A 12,045-nucleotide genomic window follows, 5' to 3' on the forward strand; every position below is an offset into this window, starting at 1 on the left:
ACAATGCTCTTATCTGACTCATTGTGAACACCCATTAAATAATAGCTGCTGTTGTTAATATTACGATTGTTGTTAGGAATGAGAGCCAATGCTCCACAGGTAGTAGCAATTAAGATTAGGAATGTATAAACAATGTCCTGTGTACATTCAAGATGGCTAATGCAGTCATTTTTAATATGCATAATCAACATAAATATATATAGTATGTGCCCTGTAAGTTTTCTGTATTAGAAGTTTTACTTCCAAAGGTAGCTTTCTAGTCTCTTCATTCAGACTTCTATTCTCTTCTTTCAGACTTCTAGTCTCTTCTTTCCTCCTTTTGCCACCATAAAGTGAACGGCACACATTCAGCTTTTTTAATGACTTGGATATTTTGGGAAGTTTGAAATTTAAAAAAAAATCTACATGTTATCCTCAGTATCTAAGACAGACTGTAAAGCTCTAAACATTATCCATTTGAAATTTAAAGAAGTAAAATGAAAACATGTTGAATTAAATATGCTCATATGAGTCAGTATTTTTATGGCAAGCAGTCATTTTGTTGACTAAGGGAAGATTGCTTTGGATTACCATTTATTTTGATAAAACCAAACTTCTTTCAAATAATAATGCACTTTAATTGCATAAGGAATCCATTCCATCTGTGTGTGAATATTCTCTAATTTACAACTTATGGGAATACTTCAAAATATGGTTATCACACATGAAGGTATATCCCTCTAAAACAAGTTATTTTTCAGTACTTAGACTTAAAGGATTTTATTGACTTGTAAGAATACATTTGCTCTACCCCTCCCTTTAGAAAAATCCATAGATCAATTTTCTTTTTTAAAAAAATACTATAATAACATGGAAAATTTTAAAATAGAAAGTCGCTATTAAAACATCCTAGGTAAATTGCTTCCTTCAATAATACAGTCTGCTTTAGTCGCATAGTATTTATTTTGCAAAGATTGCTATAAATCCAGTGACTTGATGGGCACTATATACTCACATTGTGAGTATTATATGGGACTGAAGTGTCTATCATTGGTTTCAAACATATTGGAAAAGAGCAATTTTGTGCTTAACTGTAAATGTTTTATTTGTATTAATCACAATTGTATGTTTCCATCTATCCAGACTTGGAAGCTATAAACTCAATGAATTTATATCCTGTTTCATTCACAAATGAATTGTGCTCCTGAATTTTAACATGCTCTTCCTAAAACTATTATCTGTGTATATGCTTTATGGGATGTTCCTACATAAGCTGGCTGTTCATCAATTTGGTGTCCATACATTTCTTTGAAAGCTATATTATAATTAGAGTTTAGGGTAATACTATTTAGTAACCATAAAACAGACATAAAATAATTATAACTCATTTAGTGAAATTAGAAAAGGAGCAATTATTAGACTCCCATTGTGAAGCTTTGCTGTGAGGGATAGATAATCTATCTGCAAGATGTACTTTAAGAACACCATTTTCAAAGATATAAACTAGATAGATTACTGCTTTGTCTTTGTGCACTTGAGGCAGAAGGGGTGGAACTGAAAACTTCTGTTGTATATGTGAGTTTCCTGAACTTTCCTGAATGTAGACAGGCAAGTTAAAAAAAAAAAAATTCTAAAGATAGTAAATGCTTAAGACAGATTTCTGCTCATTCTAATTTGTGAAGCTGAGAAATTACATGTCTCAGAGGTTGTAAATATGTTACATAAATTAATTTTTATTTGTAAAGTACATTTCCCATAAATTGCCAAAAATAAAATACCACACACACGTTGTTTTTTGTTTTTTTTTACAGTCTAAGGCACTCAAACCTTGTCTGAAAATCTTAATGATCAGTCAATTTTTTCAGTGTACTCTACTGGGCATTATAATTTGCCTTTTATTATTCAATCATCCACCCCCTGGCATAGGTACGTTCATCCATTCAGAGATAAATGAGAAGAGACAGTCTAAGACTTTCTCTGCATTTCATTTCATTAAACCTTGCTTCATCTAAGTAATTTTACAGTGATACCAGACCTCCTACGTCCAATGTCCGATGTGTATATACATACGTACACAAGCATATATGTGTATGTATACATATGATATAGAAAATGATCCACTTAATAGAATACTAATGTTTTATGGAAAGTAAATCGACAGATCTTATAAATCTGTACATTTCATTTCTTTCAATTGTTGCTGAGAAGAATGCCTGGTGGCAAGAATTCATATTTCTAGGCTGTGTGAAATGGCAGTCTATGAAATGAAAGAACTTAGTGACATATTTCCACTAAACCCCATGTGACAATGAGAGAAAAAATGAAATCTCTTGGCATTGGCTTTAAGGAAGACAAGATGAAGGTCTATCCTTTCTTTCTTGTTATCCTTAATGATTTATTAATATTTGCCTTATGTAATAATATTGTCAAATCTAACATATAATACCAAAAAAATTAAATTTTGACACATATTGCAATTGTGAAGGTGTTGGGAGACAAAGCAAAAATATAAAAAAGGTATATACTGTTAAAGTGTTGAGTCCATCACTAATTTTATTTGTTTAATAACATAAATTCTGGGTTTTTTTAAACAGGCTAGTTGTTTTTTTATTTTATTATTATTTTTAAAATTATTTATTTATTTTGGCTGCGCCGGTTCTTAATTGCGGCACATGGGATCTTTTTTTTTTTTAACATCTTTATTGGAGTATAATTGCTTTACAATGGTGTGTTAGTTTCTGCTTTATAACAAAGTGAATCAGTTATACATATACATATGTCCCCATATCTCTTCCCTCTTGCGTCTCCATCCCTCCCTCCCTCCCTATCCCACCCCTGTAGGTGGTCACAAAGCACCGAGCTGATCTCCCTGTGCTATGCGGCTGCTTCCCACTAGCTATCTATTTTAAATTTGGTAGTGTATATATGTCCATGCCACTCTCTCACTTTGTCCCAGCTTACCCTTCCCCCTCCCCGTATCCTCAAGTCCATTCTCTAGTAGGTCTATAAATTCTGTTTTGATTCTTGTTCAATGAAAGCAGAGATACATCCAGAGAATTATCTCTGACAGCTATGAACAAAAAGAAAGAAAAGGTTTTCTTCTGAGAATATTTTTCTGTCATTTAAGCTGTTTACATGTTTCTTTACTTTTACCTTTCTTTCTTGCTTTCTGACCACTAGGGACCCAATGTTAGCACAGGGTCACTGGGGCTCTGTCCAGCTCTAGACAGATGTTGCTATAGTCAGGGTTTTATGATGACAGAAGGAGATTTCCAGAATGCACTGGTGAGTTCTGTGACAACTGTTAAGCTTGTCATTTACAGGAAATAAAAGGTAAGTCATTGATTACTTTTAACACTCACTACCTTTTTTCTGAGTATGTGAAATGCTTTTGTTTTCCCCATCCAAAAATAGCAGTTAGACAGCGGCCCCCCAAAATAGACCACATTATTCACAGTCCAAGACTCTCAGGCATCATAATTTACATTGAGCCAAAAGGAATTAAGACTTTTAAGATGAGTTCAGTCTTGCTAGACAAGTAAGGGGAATTAATTGAATGAAAATGCAAAATTAAAAGCAAATGATGAATTTGGCTAATTTCTTCCTCTTCCAATGTTCCAGTATATTCCTCTGACCATTCTCCAGGAACATTGCTTGAACTAACAGCTGTGAATTATAGGTTTCCAGTAAAGTACGGAGTTTTTTTTCCTTTTAAGAAAAAGTATCTGATGAACAGTTGTCTCAAAGATTTAGAGGATTCATTCCAGTTTTTAATAATCCCATGTGGCTTTAAAATATTTTAATACTTTCTCTCAACATGTTTCCCACTATACAGCTGTGAAATTAGTAGGACAATTTAAATAGGAAGAACAATGTTCTAATTTTTCTGTATCACAAGTAATTTTAGGGATCAGGTAAGAATTTAATAGCAATAAATATTATTGTTCCATGTGTATAATAGTTTGGTAATTTAATCAAATTGATCAATGCTTTATTAAACATAACCAACTTGTCTGATTTCTTTGATTTTAAAAGTTAAAATCATACTTACCTATCTGTATTTTATATGCCAAGTCAATTTATTCAAAAACATCACACAGACCAAGTGTGTAAGGTACAGCATAGAATTAAGAAAATAATTCATCTCTCACAGACTGTTTTACGTTTGCCTTGGATGTTTTCCCTGCCACATTTCTCTTGCATAAATAAGATAAATGACATTTTAATACTGATAAAATTTAATCATCAGGTAGAGAGGAATTTAAAAGAAGGAGGAAAGAGGAGATTATATTGATCATCCAAATAGATTTATTAATAACCTCATATAAATCAGTGCTAAAAACCTTTAATAAGATATCTAAATTTAACTCGTATACATATTTGAGACATTAATAAGAAAAGATAGCTAGATATTAGAAAAAACAGACTTTAACAAAGAAAATAGTTTTATGAAATATGTAAAAGATGATTCTTACTATAGGTGTAGCATATATGGACTCAATGTCACCCTACACATCATTTTAATGACATTAAAAATGAAGAAGTATTCACTTTTTTCTGAAAATGAAAAAAATCTTCAAAGAGCTCTATACTTTGGGGAGGTTATTTTGAAAATTAATATAAGTGGACCTATCCAAATTTTAGGTAATTTAAATATTTCCAATTTAAAGATAAGAATATCAATGTTTATATGAAAATATTTATCTAAAGGTTTTAGACAAGATATTATAATTTTCTGTTTTATGCTGCTTTGATTAAACTTTCAAATGCAATGCCTCTCCCTCAGTATAACAAATTATCTAAAATATTTTACAAACTTTATGTGTAATACTTATTTTTATAATTTATAATACATATAATTGATTTGTAATAAAATTAGCTTTTAGGCACATAGATGCTCCTTTTAACTATTCATAAAATTTATATGGAAAAAGAATGTTTATATGTAACATATAATTCCAATGAGCATAGAACAATAGAACCTTAATATATTCTCAACATATTTTGAAATGTTGATGTTTGTCTTCAGAAAAATACGAAAGATTTTAGCATAAAACAATCTTAGTGTTCATTGTGAATATGTGAGAACTGTGATCTGTATATTTTAACTGTAATCCTAACATGATAAAATAAGTGTGCCCTTCTGTCCCTTCCCTCTATTTTCAGACCACTTCAGAGCCCTGTGGAACCCTTCAACCTCAACCTGATCCTTTGAAAGACTTTTTGTTAATTGTTTTATTTTCATGATTTTGGTTATTTTTACTCTCCATTACACCTCAGTAAAATATTTTGAGATTTTTAAGATGAAAAACAACATAAACTCATGAAGAAATCTGTAACAGTAAGCTGTAAAAGTTGGGATGAGTTTTAAGTCCCAACCCTCGATGTCCTTTGAAATCATTAGGAATAATATTGTAAGAATACAAATCTAAGCCTATGCCATCCTTGAAACTAAACAGCATGCTCATCCTTTTGGTGTTAAGAAATTTCCTTTTCCAAAAAGAATCTTATTTTCTAGCTTACTTAGTCAAAGCAAAATGTTAGATTGAAGTCAAAAGTAACCAAGATGTAACTTTAGTCATGAGATACAAACAAAACTCCAACTGCCTGCCTTTATAGTTAATTACCAGTTTAGAAAGCTACATTTTTCTATTAGAATTACCTTCAGCTGCAAGAAGGATAACTGACACAACAATTTAAAATTTTTGAGTTAACCTAAATGTAAAACTATAAGTTTCTTCTGGTTTAAATAAGATAAAAGCACAGACAAATGCAGGATTTTTTTCACACACTATCATAGAAATAATACGAACATTATGCAAAATGTAGTTAAATTTGCACATATGAGGTGACACAATGAATTTTTTCTCCAGTCCATTATAACATTAATTATTTGAATCCAAGTCAGGTCCAGAGAAAACTAAAGAAGAGAAAGAAGTGAGGGTGGGAGTGAGGGAGGGATATAAACAGGGAGAACAAGAAGAGAGAAAAATTGATAATGTGAGAGATGAAGCAGAAAGCTAAACAAAATCCAGTATTGCTATACTTTTGATATAATATTAATATGTTGATCGGTTGGTCAGGTAGATTCTTTTGTTACATCCAACTCAGAACGTTAAAACTTGTCTTTGTAGGATGATAATTCTGATAATATTCAACTAACATTCTTTCTCTAAATCAAATCTGTAAACTTTGTTTACCTTATCATATTCTTTCTGTAACCTCTCTCAATTTTTATAGCAGTAAATTAGCACAGATGCCAGTAACAGAAGGAGGCTCTCCAAAAAAAATGAAGACATCTGTCTTTTTGAAGAGGGACAGAGAGCTTACAAGAGGAAGACAGAAAAAATAAATAAATAAATGAAGATTCCCTTATGTAGGCAGAGCAAAGTGAGAGGTTGAAGTGATTCAGACTTTAATCTATTCAAAGCCAAGGTGGTTACTGTTGCATCAATACTATTATGGGAAGGGGGGAAACATTAGGTGGCATGTCACACACACAAAAAGTATCCAAGATAAGACAAGTACTGAGGAAAATACTTGAGCACAAATGTAGATATCACTATACATCTTAAAATTACTATGAATTACATGAATTCTATCCAGATTAAAAAATCAGACAGAAGCCAGATATTCAATGTTCATAGCATTCCAATAATGTATTTATGCCCAAAACCAGGTGCTGGACAGTGGTGAAAACAACTCAATAAAATTAGCATTGATTGGCAATATCCAAAAATACTTTGTTTAAGCAATAGAATTTCTTTTCTATCATCAAATAAAATTCATTTGTAAGAACTAGATACTCATGAAAGGTTGTTGCAATAGAAACTGTCTTAGATAAATATCAAAGTTCAAAGACTTTTAAAGTGGAAAAGGACTTTGAAAATCATGTAGCCCATCTTCACTATTTTACATATGAGAAAACCAAGACCCAGAGGTATTAAACTTTCTTATCCAGAAATTTCTTAACCACTGGTATAGATTGATAGATAGGACATAGATACATAAGATGGAAAAGATATAGATGGAAGATATAGATATAGATGGGATATAGTTACAAATATTGTATCTACAACTGTATCAACATATCTATGTCTTAGCTTTATCTATTTGTCTATCTATTTACCTAACTACCTATTTAACTATTTATATGGATCAATTATAAAGTTCTATTTTAACATGGTGTTAGTTCTTCTAAAGAAGAAAGATTTCTAATTATGTCGTAACCCACCATTTCTTTCGCAGCAAATATTCAACCTGATGTTTCTTGAAACATGTTCTATGTCATGAATCCTGAAAGTTAAAATAGCCCTCCTTTGGAATAACTTACCTCAGTCTCTTAAAAGTGTTTTGTAAAAGTGAAATCAGAAGGTGAATGTCTTGTCAGTCATAGGTGTCACTTGTTACTCTTTTTCTGAATAATTAATATATACATGTTATTTTTCATATCCCAATATCTCCAATCCATTCAAAATAAAAATAATTATTCATAGTGTTTCATTTAAAATTGAGTTAATGTATTTGAAAGAGTAGATAGCTCTTCTGTGTCGAGAATATATTCATCAGCCTATTAGAGAGAGTATTAAATTCCAGTTTCTAATATTATTTACATTTCTTCTGACTCTATCTCTGTAATGCCTGGTCCAATCTATATTATTATCTCTTACCTCTTGCCTATTAACATCAACAGCACTTCTTTTTATTAGTCTCTTGGTACTCACTGATATTTTATGCCTAATGATGCTTAAACTTAATTGAGCTGTAAGTTTCTCTTTAATTATGAGGCTCTGTGATACCTTTAGCACTTTTCCTTCTATAGTAAAAAATTCTTTATAACCCCTTTAAAATCCTTCATCTATTAAACCCCTAGCAGACAAGCCATTTTAAAGAGAAAGACTAATTAGAACTTTGCAATTATGTTAATGTATTTTTTTGTATTTTAGTAAAATCCTTTATTTTTTTTCTTCTGGTTTTATTGAGATAAAATTGACATACAGCACTGTATAAGTTTAAGGTGTGCAGCATAATGATTTGACTTACATACATCATGAAATGATTATCACAATAAGTTTAGTGAACAACCATCATCTCATATAGACAGAAAATTCAAGATATATGTATGTGTGTATATATATACATGTTTGTATACACACTCCCCACACACATAGTGATGAAGCATCTAAACATTGGCCTTTGGTGGTCTAGTTCTCACTAGAAAAGTCTTTGGCTTGAGAACCAAATATATATTTAACCAAAAAAATGTTATTTTTTTATGTTTCAATTATGTTTTGTTTTTCACCCTAGTTTAGTTGTGTTCAAGTGGTACTTACTATTTTCCACAGTTGGTATATCAGTATGAAAGATATTCTGATGAGTTAGAGGCGCCTAATTTTTTTATTGTGGCAGGTATTTAATCAGCCACTTAAACTTGTGAAATCTTCACTGTGTGTGATGTCCACAGGTAAAATGTCAAAACTATTGGTTAATTATCTAGATAACATATCTCTACATTAAAACATTCCCAACTGGGCTTCCCTGGTGGCGCAATGGTTAAGAATCTGCCTGCCAATGCAGGGGACACAGATCCAAGCCCTGGTCCAGGAAGATCCCACATGCCACAGAACAACTAAGCCGTGCACCACAACTACTGAGCCTGTGCTCTAGAGCTGACGAGCCACAACTACTGAGCCTGTGTGCTACAACTACTGAAGTCCGTGCACCTAGAGCCTGTGCTCCACAACAAGAGAAGCCACCACAATGAGAAGCGCGTGCACCGCAACGAAGAGTAGCTGCCGCTCGCCACAACTAGAGAAAGCCGGCGCGCAGGAACAAAGACCCAATGCAGCCAAAAATAAATAAATAAAAAAAAAATAAATTTATTTTTAAAAATATTAAAAAAAAAAATGTTCCCCACCACTTTGACATTAGATGCATTGTCTACTTCTGTTGAAGGATGAATATATAGGTCTTGACAGTAGAGGGAATGTTGTTTTCTATGTCCTCTCATGCTACTCCATATTTCAAAAGCTACAGCACTTGCATTAATCTGTCTAGTTAACTGGATTTTAGGGAATCACTCTGGCAAAAAATGTCCTTTCCTATTTCTTCCATGAGAATCACCAATTCCTTAAGTATTTCTTACATTTTACCTGAAGACAAAACTTACAGTAAAATGGACTTTCTGGATAAAATTTGAAGATACTGTTCTATGACTTTTGTGCCAGAGAATTTTCATGTATTTATTATTCTTCCTCCACCATTTAGGCAAAAGTGCCCTAAGGATGGATATAAATAAGCATGAGTGAAATTCTCGGTGTCTTCAGTTGTGTTTCCTAAAAGACAGGGATTCAATTGCACATATGCATTGAGGGAGTGTTTGTCAGGAAAAACTTGTAAGGAAGAGAGGAATGCAACATAAAGGAGGGAACAAGGAATAGCACAAGTAAGGATATTGTTTCTGATAAAGTTAAGCCTTGGGCTGCACCACTGCAATGCGGCTCTCCTCATAGCTGTCCCATGTTGAGGCAAGGGGATCTCAGGTATTTGTAGCCCATATAAATTCCCATTGGGGTGTTTGGGGGAAGTTACATAACCTTCTAAGCACCCTCTGTGAGGTTGTTGCTATCAAACTAGATCAAGTCTCCTGACAAGCTCCTAAGCATAAGAAGTCAGTCACAGAAATTTAAGAAATTAAATTAAGAAATTAATTAAATTAAATTGAGAAATAAATAAGAGTAAGGTAGCAACAGTAGCAAGTACACCTGGCTTTTAATCTTTTAAAGCAGTGGTTGTCAAAATGTAATCTATGGAACAGCAACATCAAAAATACCTAGGAACTATGCACAATCCAGCTACGGTAATCCAAATACGGTGCTATTAGTGAAAGGAAACTATATAGAGCAATGAAAAACATAAATGGTTCAGAAACACTCCCACACAATTATGGTTAATTGATCATGATTAATTCAACCAAGGTGTGAGGAAAAGTAATGATGTAAAAAATCTTTTCAACAAATGGTAATGGCATAATTGGCATGTTGATTATTAATTGATGCAAAAAAAAATGACCCCAAACACAGTGGCTTAAAATAATAATATTCATTATCTCACAGTTTCTGTAGATAAGGAATCTGGGTGAAGTTAGCTGACTGCCTGTGTCTCAAGGTCTCTCACAGGCTGCAAGCAAAGTGCCAGATATGGCCACAGCTGTCTCAAGGCTCAACTGGCAAAGGATCTGTTACGGTCTGAATGTCTGTGTCCCCCCAGAATTCATATGTTGAAATCCTACCCCCCAAAGGAGATGGTATTAGTATGTGGGGGCCTTTGGGAGATGATTAGGTCATGAGAATGAAGCTCACATGAATGGGATTAGTGCTCTTATAGGAGACTCCACAGAGCTTTCTATCACCTCCTGTCATGTGAGGATACAAGAAGTCTGTGACCCAGACTCTAGAACTGTAGGCAATACTTTTTCTTTTGTGCTTTTTATAAGCTACCCAGTCTGTGGTGTTTTGTTACAGCAGCCTGAACAGACTAAGACAGGAACTGCTTCAAGCTCTCTTACATGGTTTTTGGCAGAATTTAGTTTCTCACAGGCTGTTGGACAGAGGGTTTCAGTTCCTTACATGTTATTGGCCAGAGGCTGGTCTGAGTTCATTGCCATATGAGACTTCTCCATTAGGGAAGGTCACAAGATATCAGACAGAGATGGGGGAGGAGAGAGAGAGGGAGAACAAAAAGGAAATTACAGTCTTGTATCCTAATCATGGGAATGACATCCTATCACTTTTACGGTGCTCTATGCATTAGCAGAAAGTCACGAGGTCCAGCCCACACTCAGGAGGAGGGATTACACATGGGTATGAATACCTGGAAACAGGGATTACTGAGAGCCATTCTTAGAAGCAGCCCACTACAGTCCACCCTCTGGCCCTCCTGATTCATGTCCCTTTTGTGTAAGACTACATTCACCCCTTCCCCAGATTTGTAGAAGTTGTATCTGTTACTGTAGCAGCTTAAAGTCTTATCACTTATATTAGGACCAGATGTGGATGAGGCACCTCAGGTTTAGTTCCTTAAGTATAACTCCTAGAGTATAATACCACTTAATCAGGCCTATAAAATTCATGATAAAAGTTATCTGCTCCACAAACATTCAACACACAATGGTGGGACAGGGGTAGGATAACTGCTGGAAATGACCACCACAATATAGGGGAAACAAAAGGAACAGCTACTCTCACCTTTATCTTGGTAAAATATATAACACTTAGTTCAAAGTAGATCATAGACATAAATGCAATTGGTAAAATACAGAAATTCCAGAAGGAAAGAGGGTAGAAAATCCTAATATCACTCTGCTAGGGAAAGATTGTTTAGTACATGTATTTACATTTTTTACATTTGCATGTATATATATATGTGTATATATATATATGTATATATATATACACACACACACACAAAACTTTATACACATATATATGTATATAAATTAAACTTTATCAAAGTGAGAACCTTCATACATACAAAGATACTGTTAAGAAAATGTAAAGCCAAGCTATAGATAGGGAGAACATTTTTATAAAGTATATATCTGATGAAAGACATATATGCAGAACGTTCAAAGGATTTTTACAACTCAATAAAAAGAAATCAGAGTCCAATAAAAATAGGCAAAAAAATGGACACTTCACTGAAAAAGATATATGGATGCTAAATAAGCCATGAAATAATTCTCAACATTGGTAGACATTAGGAAAATGCAAATTAAAACCACTACATACTAACAAGAATGGTTAAAATTAAATGGAAAATACCAAGTGTTAGTGAAGATGTGGAACAAGTGGAACTTGCATACATTGCTGGTGGGGAGTGCAAAATAATACAGCTCTGTTGGAAAACAGTTGGTCAATTTCTTATGAAGTCAAACATACACACAACACAGTAATTTCACTCCTAGATATTTATGCAAGTGAAGTAAAAACTTGCTTACCCAAATAGTTGTATGCCAATACCAGCTGGAAACAACCTAAACGCCCTCAACCCACTCCTAGAGGCCTG

The sequence above is a fragment of the Balaenoptera physalus genome, assembly GCF_965194825.1.
Source record: "Balaenoptera physalus genome assembly, chromosome: 6".
Lineage (NCBI taxonomy): Eukaryota > Metazoa > Chordata > Mammalia > Artiodactyla > Balaenopteridae > Balaenoptera > Balaenoptera physalus.